This window comes from Rhineura floridana, chromosome 18, assembly GCF_030035675.1.
Source record: "Rhineura floridana isolate rRhiFlo1 chromosome 18, rRhiFlo1.hap2, whole genome shotgun sequence".
Lineage (NCBI taxonomy): Eukaryota > Metazoa > Chordata > Lepidosauria > Squamata > Rhineuridae > Rhineura > Rhineura floridana.
The window spans coordinates 19,956,651-19,977,137 of NC_084497.1; the positions used below are offsets into that span (position 1 = coordinate 19,956,651).

At 40.7% G+C, this 20,487-nt stretch overlaps 1 protein-coding gene and 1 long non-coding RNA gene across 2 annotated transcripts in view; one reads left to right on the top strand and one right to left on the bottom strand.

Annotated features, from left to right (window-relative positions):
• Positions 1–438, bottom strand: part of TARDBP (TAR DNA binding protein) — a 44,941-nt gene extending 44,503 nt beyond the window's left edge. The window contains exon 1 of the mRNA XM_061601408.1: positions 4–438. The gene's annotated coding sequence lies outside the window, so the exon portion shown is untranslated. The remainder of the gene's footprint in view (positions 1–3) is intronic.
• On the top strand, positions 341–14,262 carry LOC133372592 (uncharacterized). Its single transcript, XR_009759514.1, has 3 exons — positions 341–652; positions 8,401–8,496; positions 14,203–14,262. It is a non-coding gene; the product is annotated as an uncharacterized LOC133372592 (long non-coding RNA).
• The last annotated feature ends 6,225 nt before the right edge of the window (positions 14,263–20,487 follow it).

Consider the following 20,487-nt stretch of genomic DNA (forward strand, 5'->3'; position numbering starts at 1 on the left):
TACCGGGGGCGCGAGGCCCTGAAGTGGACAAAGCCGATAAACAAAAGACGGCGACGGCTGCCGGCCCCTGTTGCCGCGCGAGGAGGAGGAGGAGGAGGAGAGAAGCTCACAGGCCTCTGCTTTTCCTTCCTGCCGACAAAATGGCGGCGCCCTTTTCCCCCTCAGCAGCGGCAGGCTGGAGCCGCGAGCTCGGAGCGAGCCATCCCGAGCGACGGAGAAGGGAGGGCTGTGGTTTGATGGGGCTCGTGCTGCTGCGGAACTCTCCTCTTCAGAGAAACGGCGAAAAGGGAAAAAATAAGTGTCTATCTTTGGTTCTTTCCTCTCGAAGTTTTCCAAGTGAGCTCCCGGTTTATAGATTTTGAGAAGAAGATGAATGGCTCCCCCTCTAGTACAAACCGGGAGTGGTATGGTCTGCTCGGGAGCATAATGCGCGTGCGTGCGAGGAATTATGAGTTAATATATGGGAGGGGGAAAAGGAGTCCTGAGAAAAGCTCTTCGGGTAGGGTTTGTGACTAGTGTACACGCGCGAGAGTCGGAGGTTAGCCGTGTGGCGGAAAGAGCGGGAAAAACCGTTGCGCGACTTTGTGTGTGGGAAAAGCTTCGTTGAAGCGCATGCGCAGTACCCGAATTATCTGTGAGATAATTAACAAACGTTAGTTATTCTTGTTGAACGAAATTGTTTGTTGAGTTCTTTGTTCTGTTTAGTAACATACAGTCAGTTTCAAATCCCAAGGTTCATCCCTGAAGAGATTTCACATGCGCACACATTTATTGTTTATATTTATTAGTCGTTTTATAGGCAATGCACAGATTAAAACATCATCCATACAGTAAAATTAAACATTTAAACATTGATTAAAAACCAATATAAGAAGAAATTAACAAACATTGGCAAATTGTTTAACACATAAAGAGCTAAAAACCACACGGAAACCTAAACATTGCTCAACAATGATGACAAGGATACAACATTTTGCTACTTTTTTATGCTATATTTCAGTCGATTTAACATTTTGGTCAAATAAAAATGAATTTTTAAGCTACTTTGGAAGGATTTATAGTCTGAAAAGTAGGGTGTAAATCACAGTAATATATAAGAAAAAGATGCCCCTGATCACTTAGGGTTTTTTTAAAAAGATTTGATTTTTATTAATAGGTTTTAATTAATATTTTACATATATAAACTGCTTATAGACTGATTGATTAAGCTGATGGACTCTCAAGTAAATGTGCATAATATTGCTGCCTGACAGTGCAATTCAATTTGCATTTAAGTAAGAACATAAGAACATAAGAAGAGCCTGCTGGATCAGGCCAGTGGCCCATCTAGTCCAGCATCCTGTTCTCACGGTGGCCAACAAGGTGCCTGGTGGAAGCCCGCAAGCAGGACCCGAGTGCAAGAACACTCTCCCCTCCTGAGGCTTCCGGCAACTGGTTTTCAGAAGCATGCTGCCTCTGACTAGGGTGGCACAGCACAGCCATCATGGCTAGTAGTCATTGATAGCCCTGTCCTCCATGAATTTGTCTAATCTTCTTTTAAAGCCATCCAAGCTGGTGGCCATTACTGCATCTTGTGGGAGCAAATTCCATAGTTTGACTATGCGCTGAGTAAAAAAGTATTTCCTTTTGTCTGTCCTGAATCTTCCAACATTCAGCTTCTTTGAATGTCCACGAGTTCTAGTATTATGAGAGAGGGAGAAGAACTTTTCTCTATCCACTTTCTCAAGGCCATGCATAATTTTATACACTTCTGTCATGTCTCCTCTGACCCGCCTTTTCTCTAAACTAAAAAGCCCCAAATGCTGCAACCTTTCCTCATAAGGGAGTCGCTCCATCCCCTTGATCATTCTGGTTGCCCTCTTCTGAACCTTTTCCAACTCTATAATATCCTTTTTGAGATGAGGCGACCAGAACTGTACACAGTATTCCAAATGCGGCCGCACCATAGATTTATACAACGGCATTATGATATCGGCTGTTTTATTTTCAATACCTTTCCTAATTATCCCTAGCATGGAATTTGCCTTTTTCACAGCTGCCACACACTGGGTCGACATTTTCATCGTGCTGTCCACTACAACCCCGAGGTCTCTCTTCTGGTTGGTCACCGCCAGATCAGACCCCATGAGCGTATGTGTGAAATTCAGATTTTTTGCTCCAATATGCATAATTTTACACTTGTTTATATTGAATTGCATTTGCCATTTTTCTCAGTTTGGAGAGGTCTTTTTGGAGCTCTTCGCAATCCCTTTTTGTTTTAACAACCCTGAACAATGTTTTCCCACCTAGAACAGCCTGACCTTTCTTTAACCTAGGGAAACGGGTTGTGGTTGTGTTTCAGGAAGGCTAAAGCTGCCCTTTTTAGCAAAGACTGAGCTGACTCTCTCCCTGTATGTATTGGTGGAGTTTCCTTTTTCCCCTTCTCTCCGACTGGAATTTAGCCTTGTTTACAGTGTCCCCTGAAGCTTTCCTGCTTAGGGTGGTGTTGAAAACTAGCTTTCTATAGGCTTCCTTCTCCTAGGATCTGTCTCCTAAGATATAGGTTCTTCCAGGATTTGGCTCCTAGCTCAGGGTGACCTTAGGCTGCCCTTATTACTTATTGCTCTGAGCTGTTTTAATTCAATTAAAGAATGAAATAAATGGGAGGTACTTACCCTCTTTTCGCTCTGCTGCTTAACTTGCCTTGACGCTTCGTCAGCTGGGGCTCCCTCTAGCTCATGAGTAAATCTCACTGTGATAATTGGGGCTTTCTCCCTTGTAAATATGTGTACTATTGCAGTCTAAGAGCACTTCCAAACATGAGTTCATTGTGGATTCATTGCGACTTATACATGCAAGGTTTTTTTTGCAGTGTCCAGACAACATTGTCTTCATCAAAATGTCAAGTGTTTTTCCCATTACATCAGCAGCCACTATTTATGTGGAAAGTCATTCCATATTTTATGGGGGACTTGTCAGCGTGTGGCAGTGATGGGGAAGAAATTTGATTCAGTTTGCATTTAAAGCCAAATCTATCAAATTTGCACTTTCTGAAACAATAGGAGAACCAAAACATAGCCATCCATCAAAATGTGCTCTTGTCTGCATTTTGCAATGCAGTTCTCCAACCAACCAATGTTTACAAAAGTGGATATACAGGAATACCCCGCTATACGGAGCTTCACTTTACGGATGCTCACGTGTACGGACATATTTACAGTAGCACCATTCCCCTGTTTACGTACGCTCGCTTCGCAAGAACGGACACTTAACGGTTTGACGCCACCGCGCAATCAGTTTCCAACTACAAACTTGCGTACAGTATGTACTGTCAAAATAAGGCCTGCTGTGTTTATTTTAGTTATAAATGTGTTATTTACATCAGTTATGCCCATATATGACGATTGCAGTGCAGTACATGCATCTATAAGTGAAAAAAGGTAGTGCTTCACTTTAAGTACATTTTCGGTTTACGTACTCGCTCTGGACACATTGCGTACGTTAATGCGGGGTATTCCTGTACAGAGTTGCAAAAGTACTCAGACTGTTGCAAAAATGCTGTTCGTTTTCCCTGGTAGGCTGTCTCTGATAACCAACCAAGAATGAGAAGTTAGTCAGTCGAGGGTTCAACTAAGTTTTATTCTCGAGAATAGAGACACCTTACTATGCTTATGCATCAAAGTAAGTTGTCTGGCCATCACTGGCACAGGTCTGCTTTTATACATTATTTTACTTTGTTTTTGCACACTATGCTTTTTAGAAGATGCAACAAAATGAAACTTAGAAAAGGCTACAACTTTTTGGCTGTATGTCATTCTCATCTATATCAATAATATCTTTGTCAATAACATCTAATATCTACGTCAATAACATCTACCATCCAGTCAATAACATCTACCATCCAGTCAATAAGATAACAAAATACTTATGATAACTACGTCAACAAGATAAGATACATATTTTCAAGCTAACATTGTTCTCCTAACAAGATACATGTATCTAAGCTAACCTTCTGTTTTTCTTTGCCAGTTTCTCAGCGTATTTCATTCCAAGTTTTTATAAGGCCTTGAGACCTCTAACATAGCTATACTTTGGTTCAGCATTACATATCAATACACATTTTAAGTATAATTATATTCTAAGCATAATTATGACCTGGATTTTCTCAACGACCGCTGACCAATGCTCTCATATTACTGAATTACAAATGGTACATTGTAATTTTGTTGTATATGATATTTTATTTTGAAACATTGAAACTCAAAATCAATTATTGTAAGGTGACATTGGTTTTATGTTGCGAAATGTTTGTAAGAAACATAAAAAAACCTGAAACATGTTGCTTGCATAAGTATTCAACCCCTGTGCTGTGGAAGTTCCCAGTTTACACAGATGAAAGAAACTGCCCTATCGAGGACACAGTTACTGTACCATTGACCTCCACCTGTGAACCATTAAAGTTGCTGTCACATTGTCGGGATAAAAACCCCACTGTTGAAGGATCATTGGTCAGGCTGAGGATCTGAAGGAAAATTAAGACCGAAGACCATGCTACAGAAGTGAGAGATAATGTAACACAAATGCATAGATTAGGAAAAGGGTACAAACTAATATCCAAGTGTTTGGGTATCCCAGTGAGCACAGTTGGGTCAATGATCAGGAAGTGGAAGCTGCATCACACCACCCAGGCACTGCCAAGAAAAGGCCGTTCCTCAAAACTCAGCACTCGAACAAGAAGGAGGCCAACTATCACTTTGAAGAAGCTACAGAGTTCAGTGGCTGGGAGCGGAATAATGGCGCACCAGTCAACCATATCAAGAGCTTTGCATAATACTGACCTGTATGGGAGGGTGGGAAGAAAGAAGCCATTACTCAAAAAGCACCATCTGAAAGCACATCTGGAGTTTGTCAGAAAGCATGAGAGAGCCCCAGCTGCAATGTGGGAAAAGGTTTTGTGGCCAGATGAGACCAAGACACAGCTTTTTAGCCAAAACTCAAAGCGATATGTATGGTGCAAACCTAACCCTGCCCATGCCTCAAGACACACCATCCCTACAGTAAAGTATGGTGGTGGCAGCATCATGCTATGGAATACTTCTCATCAGCAGGTACTGGGCATCTTGTTAAAATTGAAAGAAAAATCGATGGAGCAAAATACAGGGAAATACTGCAAGAGAACCTGCTTCAGTCTGCTAAAAAACTGAAGCTTGGGAGCAAATTCACTTTTCAGCAGGACAATGATCCCAAGCATACGGCCAAAGCAACACTGGAGTGGCTCAAGAACAAAAAGGTGAATGTCCTACAATGGCCCAGTCAAAGTCCTGATCTCAATCCCATTGAGAATCTGTGGTGCTCTTTTAAAATTGTGGTCCACAAGCGACATCCAACCAACCTGAACAACCTGGAACAGATCTGCCAAGAAGAATGGGCCAAAATCCCTCCAAGACTGTGTGTAAAGCTAGTACACACCTACCCCAAAAGACTTAATGCTGTTATTACAGTGAAAGGTGGCTCTAACAAATATAAACATGTGGGAGTTGAATACTTATACAAGCAACATGTTTCAGTTTTTAATGTTTCTTACAAACATTTCCCAACATAAAACCAATGTCACCTTACAATAATTGATTTTGAGTTTCAGTGTTTCAAAATAAAATATCATACACAACAAAATTACAATGTATCATTTGTAATTCAGTAATATGAGAGCATTGGTCAGGGGTCTGAGTACTTTTGCAAGGCACTGTATTAGGGAAAATGTGCATAAAAAGAAATATATTACTGAAAATAACATACAAAAATTAATCATATTAGGACAAATTGCTTGCAAAAATGTGTACATTAGTCAAAACTACCTACAAAAAATGTGTTTATTGGGATAAATTCACACTAAAATGCTGAAGAAATTTCATGCAGATTTTTTTAAATCACAAATTGCTGCAAATATGTCCAGACAATACAAACAATATTACCACTGATTGCCACCTGCAGAAGGCACCATTTTGTATGGTGAGGAAGCCAACCCAGTATGTATCACTGGGAGCTGGGCTGGTGAGCTAGGTGGGGGTTGAACTGACTCAGCTATGCCTGCCTGGGTACTTGATGTAGGTGTAGGACCAATCTAGGCCAGAGGGTGCATTTTCCCTCTGCTCCTCTGGAGAGAAATTGGTGTGGTCTTTGAGGTCACCATCAGGAAACCTCTCCAAAATTAGGCAGACTTTGTGCATCTGTACCCTGTGTTGGGCCATAAAGACAGTCTGGGGTTGCTATTGGTGTACTGCCCACCCCCACCCCCCGCTGCTCAACAGCTTCCCTGACTGAGATGGGAGAGGTAATCTCAAGCATGGTGCTGGAGAAGCCCAAGACTCTTGTTATTGGATTCTTCAGGATCTATGTTAAGGCTGCTTTGCACATATTGCTTTAGGTGGATCTACTCAGGAAGTCATCACATCCAGTGACAAACATTTGTTCTATAGATAAGCATGGGGAGAACTTCACATTCAATTATATAAATATGTGCAGCGTACAAAGATCTTGCTCTGGGGCCATCTGTGGTGTTGATGATGATGATTACATTTATATCCTGCCCCTCCCCCCAAAGGGAGCCCAGGGCAGCAAACAACAAAACACCAAAAATCTTGTAAAAAATCTTAACAAAAATATTTTTAAAAATCTTAAAAACAATTATAATACAGATGCAACCTGGGATAAGGTATTTACTTAGAAGGCTTGTTGAAAGAGGAAGGTCTTCAGTAGGCGCCAAAAGGACAACAAAGACAGAATTCTAAAGCGTGGGTGCCTCAGCACTAAAGGTCCACTTCCTATGTTGTGTGGAACAGACTTCCTGATGAAATAGTATCTACAGGAGGCCCTCACCTGCAGAATGCAGTGATCAACTGAGTATGTAAGGGGTGAGATGATTTTTCAGATATGGCATCCCCTCTGAGAAACATACTTTGTTTTCCCTCCACTTGTTCAGCTGTTGAATACCTTATTTTTGAAACTCAATCTATAGCCTATTGGTTCTGATGCATGTTTTGCATGCATGATTCATCCCTGTTATAAGGTATTTGAGGTGCAACTGACAAACCAAGAACAGTTTTTAAAAACTTTTTAAAAGTTTTAAGAAACACTGCATTGAAAGTTGACCATGCTATTTGAAACACCTTCTGATGCAGGGCAGCCTTCTGAATGCAAAAACTCCTCCTGTTTTGTACTTCTTAACAATAACATTGTAAAACAATCAATTTGTAACACTGTAAAACAATCAATCTTGTTTTTTAATAATATTTTTGTCCAAAATAATAGCCTTTCCATGTATTTGTGCATTATAAAAACAGCAACTAATAAACCTCCTCCTTCATCTACCCATCAATCAAAGCAGCCCCATTAGTTGCAAGTCACACTCAAGAAGAACATCTGTACAGTACAGTCTGATTTTCTTTCAAAAGAAAAAAAATTGTAAGGGACGTGTTGCTCAACTACAATGGATTCTAATTCATCCTGTCCATTGTTACATGCATACACACACAAATCTCTCCATCCTCCACCCAGGCAAAATCCCTAAGGGAGGAGAGTGCAGAGCAGAACTGGTGATGGTGTTGCCTGGGAAGAATCCCAAGGGCCAGACAGAAAGGCCAGGAGGGCCACATTCAGTGCTGTATTCCTTATCTAAAGGATGAGAGATCTCATGTTTGAGAGAGCTTAGTAAATGAAATTAAATTAAATTGAATGAATGAAATGAAATGAATCTCTATTGCTCAAAGCCATAGGCTACCACAATTCATCACATGTCAAAGGAAAAAAATACAAGTCATATTTCAACAAACACAGTTCAACGGCATACAGTAAAGGGACAACATCACTAAATTTCAAATAAAATTTCCTCTCCTGAGTGAAAGATAGTAAAGAAATTGAGTGTCCTTATTCTTATCCAGAGAGCCACTCCTAACAATCCCTTCAATTGTGAGACATTCATACATGTCAGGACTTCATACTAAAACCATCTGTCTCTCTAGTCCAGGCACAGTAAAATACAACAGCTGGTTTTCAAAAGACCCACTGCTGTTTCCAGGGCTAGCAAAATTGGGATCTTCTCTCACTATGTTTGTAATAAGAGGAGACCCAAGGCTCCCATCATACTTAGAAGCCCTTCTTCCTTACTGTAGCGAGTGATGTTGCTCAGAGGTAAAGGAAAGGGAATAATAAAATGCTCAAAGGAGCCTTTTTCTTTATAATTACTTCTTGGGTCCAAAGGTCCGACTCTGAAGTCTTGACTTTGAAAAACGTGGGGGGGGGTGTCCATTTAGAAGCTGATATTGTAAATTTTGTAAAACTTTGTTACAGTTGTGTCTGTGTTTTACACAGACACACACACACACATCAAATCTGATTATTTAAATATCCCCCCTTTCTCCATAGCATGTGCCAGAAGCAACATCTGTCTTGCAAAGATGGTAATGAGGACCACTCTAGGGAGCCGAATAACAACAATTCAGAAGGAAAGGTTCCGCACAGGTAAGCAAGCATCTAGCCCAAAGTGGCAGGCACCCTGTGTGCATTTCACCTTGTGGTCTGTACTTTATTAAAAATAACAGAAAGAGGTGTGACTAACAACAGAGACTCTTTTCATTTCAAACTTGCATGCCATACATTTATTATTTATTCATTTAATTAAGCTTATATACCGCCCGACTAGCAACAGCTGTCTGGGCGGTGAACATTAAAAATACAATAAGAAATAACACAATATAGTATAACATAGTATATAAAAACTGTACAAAAACTGTACAGTCTAAAATCAAATTATAATAGTTTATAATTAAAATGAATTAAAATGCCTCAGAGAAGAGAAAGGTTTTAACTTGGCGCCGAAAAGATGATAATGTCGGCGCCAAGCGCACCTCCTCGGGGAGACTATTCCATAGTTCGGGACCACCACTGAGAAGGCCCTAGATTTAAAGCACGTGGCTTTCCCCAAAGAGTCCTGAGAACTGTAGTTTGTTGAGGGTGCTGGGAATTGCAGCTCTATGATGGGTAAACTACAGTTTCCAGGATTTTCTGGGGAGGGGCAGCTGTGTGCTTTAAATGTATGGTATGGATGAATGGCTATTCATATGTTTAGTACTGATTGTAACTTTGAGTTCTTTTAACAATTGTTCCACAGCAACATTGCTTTGCTTCGCCTGTCTCTTCACCATACCTTGAACCTGCCCTGCCGTTTTAAGATGGGCAATTAAGAAAAACTAATTCTCTTGGCCTAACAGCACTGTTGGGCACACAAATACGTGCTTTGCCAGCTACCCTTGTGCCATGGTGAGAGTTCAGAGAGTGCCCCCTGGGTATAAATAAAAGCAGTACTTGTAGCCGCCAAGTGTGCTCAGCTAAGTACACCCGCCAGCACAGTACATACACACTCCAATAATGATTTGTTTCCCCAGGTTAAGTGCACCAGTGTGGGCAAGCAAACAGTGTAATAATTAGCCGCTGGCCCTCATAAAGGTTACACTGGAGTGGCAAAGGAGCACTAATGGGCATCTAAATATAGCTTTGTGCTAAAGAGGTTAGCTACAGATAACTTCCTAGCATGGCATATTTGACTTTTTTTTTTAGACTAGTCTTGGTTTTTTCACTTATGAAGTAGGGGTTTATCAGTACAGCTGCTTAATCCTCTGTGTGCTGATTTGTAGCAGAGTAAGAGATTATAGTGTGAGAGAATGGGGAGTGAAAGATGGCTTCAGGCTCTGGGTTCCTGGGGTACAGCTCTACTGATCTTTAACTATCAGCCTCCCCTGTGACGCGGGATCTTTCCTGTGTGGCTGACCTACCTGAAATCCAGTCTTCTGAAAGGAGCTAACAGCATTCAAATATCCCATTCCTTTTTCTATGTATTTATTTTCTATGTCACTTAATCTTTAAGCAGTTTACATAAAATATTAAATATGCATTAAAATTGCCAATAGAACCAGATGTTAAAAACAAGTTGACATAGAATCATAGAATAGCAGAGTTGGAAGGGGCCTATAAGGCCATCAAGTCCAACCTCCTCTGAGTGCAGGAATCCAGATCAAAGCACTTGAAAAACCTACACTTTTTCAAAATACATATACACTATAAAATAAAATTACATATTAAAACACATGTTGAATTTACATGCCCAGGTATCAAAGAAGTTTTTAGCAGGCACCAAAAATAATACAATGAAAACAGTGCTCTATGCACCTTGCTTTGTTTTTTTCTTTTTCTTTACAAAACCAAGTTTCTAGCCCTCAGCTCAAAACACAAAAGTGAGCTGGGCAGGACTTCAAGTGGTCGAATGGCAAGGCTTCAGATCTCTGGCCTCCTGTGCGTTTCCATTTTGACCTTCCTGATCAATCATGCCCCAACAGCATCCTAAGCACTTGCAGAATAAAAGTTCCAAATTTTGTGGAACCATTAATGACACAAGCAAAATAGATCTATTTTTCATCTGCATTTATTCCAAAGAAAGAATTTGAGTTTTCTTCATTAAAGGATGAAGTTGTCTAGAGTCCATGCATGGTGAGGAAAGGGATGGAAACAAGGAGCAATGTTGCCACAATAATTCTCACAGTTGAAAATGGTATTTGTCTGAAGTGACCCTTTACTGGTTAAAAAAAAAATTGATTAGGTAACAGATTAGGTCAGCATGATTTATGCCTCAAACTGGTTTATCAAAATCAATGTCTCTTCTGAAAAATAATTTTGGAAGGGCTCATCTCTTACAGCTAGAATTCCACAGCTGTATCATCCTGGGCATTTGGGCACTTCAGAATAAGGATGGGGGAGAAATTAGATTCAGTGCGCATTCAGTAAACCTACCTAATTCTCACTTTCTGAAACAGCATGAGAACCAAAACACAGCCATCCTTCAAAATCCGTTAGGCAAAATTGCATACAAAAAATGTGTATATTAGGAGAAATCGCTTCTAAAATGCTGTTGGATTTTCATGAGGCCTTTAAAAAAAATCACAAAGTGATGTGGAAAACTGAACTTAAGACTAGAGAAATGAAAAACTGGGGGGGGACCCAGAATTGATAGAGTCTCCCATCCCTACTTCAGACTAAGTGAATTAACAAACGCAATGGAAGGGGGCAAGAGATATCAACGGGTGTGCGGGGCGGAGGGGAAGGCACAAAGCAGCCCTTACTGGGACTGCTGCAAACACACTGTCTTCTTCAGCCATTAGCTCCCTCGACACAGCAAGATGTAAGCAGCTAAAGATCCCAGTCTAAATAACATACAAGAGCTGGCAATTACCACAGCAGGAGACGACAGCAGAGCTGCTCCAACGCAGCTGTTTTCTCATTAAAACCAGAAAGTCATTTGCACTTGGGGACTCGCAGTAGCAGCAGCATCAACAAAGGGGAAAGAAGAGTGTTGTCCAACTGGTGAATAGTGATTGCTAGAGAGACTTTTAAAACGGCCTGGATGAAGCACTGGGTTGTCGTCGATTTTTTCTCATACACAAGAGACTGTGCAGGAGCATTGATGAGCTGTATAGATAACATCGTCGTAAAACTTTGTTATTGTTTTGCACAGAGCTTTGCAGCTCAGTGGCACTACCTGAAAACTCCCTTTTGGCCCAGATGCACCTTTGCTTCCCCCCCACAACAGACACCCTATGTAACATCAGGTGTAGGACAGGTGGGCATGGATTGAGCAAAGCAGCCTTGCGAGTCAAATGGGGGTGCCTGCTGGGCCTAGGCCCACAGGCCACAGCTTTCCCACCCCTGTGCTATTCTACCCTAATCCCCACCACACATGCGCCTATGAAAGAACTAAAATGTGGTGATAGCTTCACTAGAACTGTAGTGGATGGGTTCTGCAAGTGGCCCAGGTAGCAAGGTTTTGTGGGTGCACCTCTTCTCTCCTTGCATTTTCAGCTGCTCACCAAAAATCCCCCAAAGCAGTTAATCAGGTGGCACTGTCAATGCAGTTAATGAATGGGTGGTGGAGTGACTGTACATAGAAGGAGAAGATCACCAGACGACAACCCTTTGGTCCAGACCATGTACAAAATGTGGCTTGGCTTGGATGAAGACATCAGAGAAGAGTTCATATCGCCAAGAAAAACACAGCTGCCAGTACACAAACCACACTGGCAAGTCTATACAAACCCCGAGACGTCTGGAGACACCATCAGTTCCTCATCAGGCGATCACAACAGTGTTGCACTGAAATGTTTAAAATCATGGTGTTCATAAATGCTGACTCAGCCCCAGAATGAGACTTCCGGTATAAACATGTGCTTTGAAACAGCAATAGAGTGCTTCTGAGCATATACAGAGTATCTTCCACTCATCACTGAGTATCCACACACACACACACACACACACATATGGGGGCTATAGGTTAGGGCTTCCAGGAGATATGACAGGGTACTCAGGCAGGCATGAGCCCTGACATCTCTCCGTTTTAGAAAGGAGCCTGTACCTTATCCCAAGCAGACACCTTATCCCAAGCAGACACTCAGACCACTGGGTGTAAAAATAAAGCCAAAGTACATGACAGCCACAAGAGTTACATTCTTTTAAAAATGCCCAACAGCTGTGTATATCGCTGCTATAAAGTCATTTTGCCCAAGAACCTTGTCTATATTTCTCTCCAAGTTAGATAGGCTTGGATACTAAACAGTTATGTTTCCCACCATTCCCCATGCACCTATTGTGAGGAGGTAATTTCAGTTTCTGCCTTAGAATCAAGTTACAGGAGCCATTACATTCTCTCTTTTTCCTGATGGCCCTAAGTCTCTTTGAGGAGCAGAGTTGTTGATTCTAACCCCCTTCTCTCCCCTAAACCAAGCACAAAAGAGCTGTGAGGAGACTGCATCCATACAAAGAGCAAGTCTGACCCCTGGAGGGCAGTGACAAATATGTGGCTTCCAGGACTTGAGATCAACATTTACACAGCAAGAGAAATGTTTCCTGGCACAGAAGGAGAAAGCAGCATTTGGGGGACCCCATTCAGGGTCAGGATCAGCACTAGGCATAGCTGAGCTAATGCAGGGTCCTTTTTGTTTCTTCATAGCATGCATCATTGGACACCTGCTGAGACTCACATTCTAGTATGTGGCCCAGCTGCTCACCCCCACAGCCCCCTGACCTTTCTACTCTTCCTCCTCCTCCTCCTCCTCCTCCTCCTCCCTGTCACTGCCTGTTTACTGCCCTCTGCAAGTGTGCAAGCAAAAAGAAGCAGTGGAAATCTCTGCTTGCCTTGTTCTCTCTGTTGGGTAAGTGGTGCCAGTTTAGAATCAGCCCAGCGGGAGAGGGCCAATGAATAGGCAGTTATGACAGTGGCAAAGAGATGAACCCACTGGAGGGCATTTTGATCAATCCGTCCCTCACCATCACTGGAAGCGTCCGGAGCTCCAGCTGGTTCATAATGCAGTGGCTAGGCTGCTGGTAGGGACAAACAGTCAACAGTACAGTAGGGCCCCGCTTTATGGCACTTCGCTTTACAGCGATTCGCCAATACAGCGGTCTCAGTTAGACGCAATTAGACTAAAGCCCCACTCATACGGCGCTTGTTCCGCTTTTACGGCAGTTTTCGGGCATCGTTCGCCATTCTATTCAATGAGTTCCACTTTACAGCGGTTTTCGTTTTACAGCGGGGGTCCAGAACGTAACCCACCGTATGAGTGGGGCCCTACTGTATGTGACATCTCTGCTAAAACATCTGCACTGGCTGCCCATATGCTACCAGGCCAGACTCTTGTGTTGATTTACAAAGCCCTGAACAACTTGCGTTCAGGGTATCTTAAGGACTGCCTGAGCTCTTACTGTATATCTCAGCCTGATCACTAAGATCATCTGGAGGAGCATTGTTAGTTCTCCCCTGCGTTACAGAAGCTTGACTGGCCTCTGCTAGAAATCAGGCATTTAGTGTCACTAGTGCCATACAATGGAACACTCTTCTCACAGAGATTTGGCAAGCATCCTCGCTTTTATCTTTGAGGCATCTCTTAAAGAATGTTTGTGCTGACCAGCCTATGAAGCTCTTTAAAATGTTTTTGAGTAGCCCGTCATTTTAGTGATTATTTTGTATTGCTTTTAAATGTTTTTATGTTGCTGTACACCATCCTGATGTTTTGCAAAAGGGTGGTATATAAATATTTTAAATATATATATATATATAAATAAATAAATCTGAACAGAATGTGGAATGTTTGACACTGTGGCTAACTTTCCCTAATTGTTGCTCAGGAGGATGAAGGAGGAGCACAGGAAATGACAGTGCCAAAGTGACCCATCCAAAGCTGAGACCTCTGAGGGTGAGAAAGGAGCAATGGCAAGCCCCAAGGAATAGAACAGGACAGGGCAAAGCTTACTCTGGGAGCAAGTCCCTTCCTGTTCATGTGGTGCCCACTCACCATACACCCATACTGCAGATAGCGAGCTGAGGCTGAGGTGGGGATGGCTTGCCCAAGGTCCCCTAATGAATCCATGGCAGAGGCAACAGCTGAACTGATGACTTCCTGATTCATAGCTCAGCCTCTTAGCCGTTATGCTACACCAGCTCTCATTTAAAAATGAACATATCCTCACTGGCTTTATCGAAATAGTGTTTTAATTTTAATGTGTTCCAGTAAAGGGGATGATTCCTGGCATTTGACTCAGCTAACTTTTTTTTTTCAAAAACATTTATTATAGCGATAAAAAGGATCTTTCACTAAAGGACCAGGTCATATCACTATGTCTGTTTCATACTTTGATCCTTGAGTTGTCTGAGGAGATGGATTGGTGTTTCCTGCATGGCTTACCTCTCTGTGCAAACTGGAAATAATGAGGCCTCCAAGAGGCAAGACATTCTGGCATTTTTGCTCTCGAGACTTGTTCAGTGTCTTTGTTTAGATTGTGAGATACTTGGGGCAGGGATCTAAGCCTTAAAAGAATTGGGACCAGGACATGAATTTGTATAACATTTTGTTGTTGTTGTTATGTGAAAAAAGAGAAAAAAGGGGGGAATAGCCTTTGGGCTATTGAATAAAATATATATTTTTTCTAGCATCTTGGGGTTCCCCCCCTTTTTTTCTTTTTTCTGGTTTTGGATGCTATCCACTTTCATCTGTTGTTGTTATATGCCTTCAAGTCAATTACAACTTATGGCGACCCTATGAATCAGTGACCTCCAGGAGCATCTGTCATGAACCACCCTGTTCAGATCTTGTAAGGTCAGGTCTGTGGCTTCCTTTATGGAATCAATCCATCACTTGTTTGGCCTTCCTCTTTTTCTACTCCCTTCTGTTTTTCCCAGCATTATTGTCTTTTCTAATGAATCATGTCTTCTCATGATGTGTCCAAAGTATGACAACCTCAGTTTCATCATTTTAGCTTCTAGTGATAGTTCTGGTTTAATTTGTTCTAACACCCAATTATTTGTCTTTTTCTCAGTCCATGGTATCCGCAAAGCTGTCCTCCAGCACCACATTTCAGATGAGTTGATTTTTCTCTTACCCGCTTTTTTCACTGTCCAACTTTCACATCCATACATAGAGATCGGGAATACCATGGTCTGAATGATCCTGACTTTGGTGTTCAGTGATACATCTTTGCATTTGAGGACCTTTTCTAGTTCTCTCATAGCTGCCCTCCCCAGTCCTAGCCTTCTTCTGATTTCTTGACTATTGTCTCCATTTTGGTTAATGACTGTGCCATGGTATTGATAATCCTTGACAAGTTCAATGTCCTCATTGTCAACTTTAAAGTTACATAAATCTTCTGTTGTCATTACTTTAGTCTTCTTGATGTTCTTGCTTTTCTCTTTAACTTTCATCAGCATTCATTTCAAATCATTACTGTTTTCTGCTAGTAGTATGGTATCATCTGCATATCTTAATTTCTCCCTCCAGTTTTCACACCTCCTTCATCGTGGTCCATTCCCCACCTATAGTCCCATATTTAATTGCTCCTTGCCATGCACCTGTGAAAGCTGAAAGGCTGGCAGTCCTGCCACAGGTGAGGATGGAGACCTGAGTGGTAGCTGAGATCAATACACCCTTTGGGTTAATTAACTACACCCCGTATAGTTTCTACTAAACACAAATGCAGATGACACAACAAAGTGATGCATTATATATCTTATGTGAATTGTATACTAAGCTAATGCAAATAAACATCGTTCTTCTTTTGTTACCCAGCCCCCTCTAATTTTATAATATACCCCTAGCCCAACTGCAAGCTTTCAGAAGAGAAAAACAAAGTAAACAGTATGCTGTTATACACTGTGACTCAGAGTCAGAAGGAGGGGCCTATTCCCTAGTAAGTATGTTTAAGATTGCGACCTTAGGCTTTGAAAATATTATTTTTAAGATGTTTAACAACAAGTTTTAAAGATGCTTTGTTTTGAAGATTTTTAAATATATATATATTTTATTAAAGATGTTTTTAGTGTTTTACCAGTTGTTTGCTGCCCTAGGCTCCTTCTGGGGAAAAGGGCAGGATGTAAATTTAAGAAAGAAAGAAGAGCCCCACTGAATCAGACGAAACACGTATCAAATCCTACTTTTTGTTTCCCAGAGTGGCGAACCATATGCCTTTGGGAAGCCCATAAGCAGGACATTTATAAAACTATTTATATATTGCCTTTTTAGGCATAGCCACCCAAGGTGGCTCACAATATCTTAAAAGACACAATAAATATGAATACTCTAAAAACAGCCATAATTGACAAAGGCAGTAACATAACAGGTTGGAAAAAAAAGTTAAGCCTTAGTTAGAAAAGGTAGCTCTAAATAGTTGGGACTTTGAAACCTGTTTAGAATTCTGCAGCATGTAGTTCCATCGGCACTTCTGAGGGGCCTATATTATGGGGGCCACCACAAGAAAGGGCCTGTCATTCGCCTACCAATCAAAATTGACCTCACAGGCAGATGTGGGCAATAACCCTTTCTCACTGTTTCCCAGTGGCTGGTATTCAGAGCCATGCTACTGCTGATCCTAGAAGTAGTACATCATGACTAGCCTATGATAGCTTGTCTTCCTATAGCTATTTACCTTAGAGTAAGCTCACTGAATTCAGTGAGACTTCTGAGTAGGCATGATAGGATTGTGCTTTAAGTCTCTTAATCCTTTGATCTCATCACAAATCTAAGAGATTCTCACTTTGGACATGAGGGGGCAGTGTTAACTGTTGTATGACTATGCCACTGGAAGAAATTACTTTTGCCTAGTACTGGCATTGTGGAAGGAGTAATCTGTTCTCTTTTACTGATCCAAAGAGTCTATCTGGAGAAACTCAAATGCCATTTCCCTTTCCAAAATAATGTGTCACATATGCTTTTAACATCACCAGGGTTGAATAACAGAGGGCTCTGTCCTTTTGAAGGATCATGAGAGTAGCATCAGCCCAAATGGGACATCGCTGGCTCTTACAGAAAAGGAATATGATTGCTGTAGTTACAAATGCAGATTTAGGGGGTTGCTGCTGCTGTATTGAGAGCTTCCTAATAAGTTTTAATGTTCACTGAGGGGGCTATAAAACATAAGAATGAACATTTCCATATTTGAAAATGTCCTTGATTGGCAGTTTTATTATCTCTGAAAGGTGCATGGCTTTCAACACAATCAACTTGTGGGTTTTTCTTTTTCTTTCTTTTTTTTTAACAGAAAAATAATTTTGCTGCTTAAGTCATGCATGCAGCTAATTGTGTTTTAATAAGTCTCTTAAAATCATTCCATATTTCCTTTAATATCCTAATATTAGGCCAAGTGATTGCTGGGAGACGCTAGAGGACACTGAAATTTATGAGAGAAAGAGAGAGACAGCATTGTAATGAAGCTTTAGTGGCAAAACATTGCAGAACTATTGATGCAATAGTAATACTTTGTGGCTTGGATCAAGACCTAAGTATTCCTCCTGGAGCTGACTCAAGAGCTAACTCGCCTATCCTGCTCACATCTGGCCCAGAAAATGGACACTCTCTGTCTCATAAAATGGCTTCTTTCCACCTTATCAGGAATTGCCTCATTTTCTGGCTTGGAAATACATTGAGGGTCTATTCCACTTGCAAATAGCCACTAGTCACAAATAAGAATGGTCTCCCAGGGGCCAAACAGGGAATCTGTATAAACTGAAAGACAGTCTATTTGTTTCAGGGTGATGATGTGCCAAAACATGGGCAACCATAATTTAGTTTCAAAGAACTAAATGTGCTACATATGCCTAGGCAGGCTAGTAAAAATGTTTGTGGATTTATTTGCAAGGCTGCATCAGCTGGCCACAGGAGAGGGGGGGAAACACCTGGAATGCCTCCATTTAATGTCTCTCCCCTCCCCACAAGCAAGCTGGTAATGTATGTGCATCACCACCAAGCACACCAGATTCCACTTTCAACCTTCATTGGAAAGCACTCTTTTCTTGCCACTTCCCAACATGTGCTGAGATCCGAATCCTGTGCATGGAGGCTGCAGAGTGCACATTCATGGGCTGTGAGAACTTCCATTCACAGATTTCCCCAAGGCCACCACCTTCTCAGACGGGTCTGCAAATAGCTCCCTAAAACTGGCTAATGTTCAGAAACAATTTCCCATCTTATTGTTTTCTCACTTGGAAACTAGTTTCAGTATGACTGAAGTGTTATCTTCCAACTGCTGCTATAGCTACTGTTACTTCTCACTGTGTGTACCTGATAGGTATTTCTCATTACATATACAGGTTGCTGGCATGAATTAATATTTGTCCCTGATATTGGGTGGCCCAGACTCCTTCTGATGGAGACATTTATGAATATAGTGGGCCCCTATTTATTCAGCATTCATCCTGATTTGTTTGCACAAAGCTTACACGGTTGTTAGACTATGTCTGGTTTATTGAACATCTGACTTTTTTACAGGGCAGTTATATGATAAAGAGCATGCATCCCACATTCATCCTGATTTGCTTGCATGGTTTTTATGACCAATCATTCATTCATCCCACACTTTTAAGTGCATTTCCCCATCACTTTCCTAATCACAAAAAGTCCAGGTTTTGTTTTTTTAACATGGATTTGTTCGGCTAGGGTATCAGAGCACTCGAATCTGCCTTAATTACACAAACCTACAATTCTGATATGTGCTTCGGTTCCTCTTGCAAAACAGTGACAGTCTGGAGGCACCTATGTGCATAGCATTTACAGCATTCAACAGAGCCCTGCCTTGAGTAGCTTACAACCTAACATTTGATTCAGGAGAAACAACAGAGGAAAGGGAGAAAAGTGAAGGTAGGGGTAAGCAGGGAGAGAATGTGTGGTTGTTACAGTTCCACATGCTTGGTTTAGTTACATGTTGAGTTACACTAGGGGTTATGCTAAAGGATTCATGGATTCAAAGGTGGGTTTTGAGGAGGGATCTTTTTTTTTTTTTTAATAATTTTTATTCAAATTTTCAGAAGACAAACAAAACAAAGTCAAACAACAAAAACATAATAATACAATAAAAAATCTTCTTGACTTCCGATTTGTCGCAGATCAGCTATAAATATATAATATATATCAAACCTGTCCATTAATACATACAAGATCACTTTTCTCCATAAGCTATCTTAATTAATCATCAAATCCCATTATCATCATTTCATTTTTATCTTTCAACAAAAAGTCTAAGAGAGGCTTCCATTCCTTAAGAAATATATCTGTCGATTTTTCTCTAATTAAGCATGTCAATTTATCCATCTCAACTAAGTCCATTAACTTCAATAACCATTCTTCCATTGTTGGTGTTGATTCCATTTTCCATTTTTGTGCATATAATAATCTTGCTGCCGTAATCATATATAATATTATTCTTCCATATTTCTTTTCTGTTTGTTTATCCATAAAACCCAATAAAAAAAATTCTGGCTTTGACTGAATATTTATCTTTAAATTTTTTTGCATCATCCTACCTATCTGTGCCCAGAATGATTTTGCCTGTTTACACAACCACCACATATGATAAAATGATCCTTCTTGTTGTTTACATTTCCAACAAACATTAGGAACATTACTATACATTTTTGACAACTTTTCTGGAGTCATGTACCAACGGTACATCATTTTATAGAAATTTTCTTTAAGATTATAGCATAATGTAAATTTCAATCCTTTTTTCCACATATTTTCCCATTGATCCATTTGTATGTTGTAACCAAAAAATGTTGCCCATTTTACCATACACTCTTTTACTTGTTCTTCTTCCATTTCCATTTTTAACAAAAGGTTATACATTTTCGCAATTATACATTCATCATTTGTACACAGACCTATTTCAAAATCAGATTTACTTATTTCAAAACCATACATTTTCTTATCCATTTTATATCTTTCTAACAATTGTAAATAGGCAAACCATTGAGAACTATATCCTTCCTTTATTAGTTGTTCTCTCTCTTTCATTATATATTCTCCATGCACATTTTCTAATAGTTCTTGATAAGTTAACCATTTCTCTTTTCCGGCCATTTCTCTTCTATAAAACGCTTCTTGACTTGAGACACGTAATGGTATTTTGGAATAAAACCTTGGTCTATAT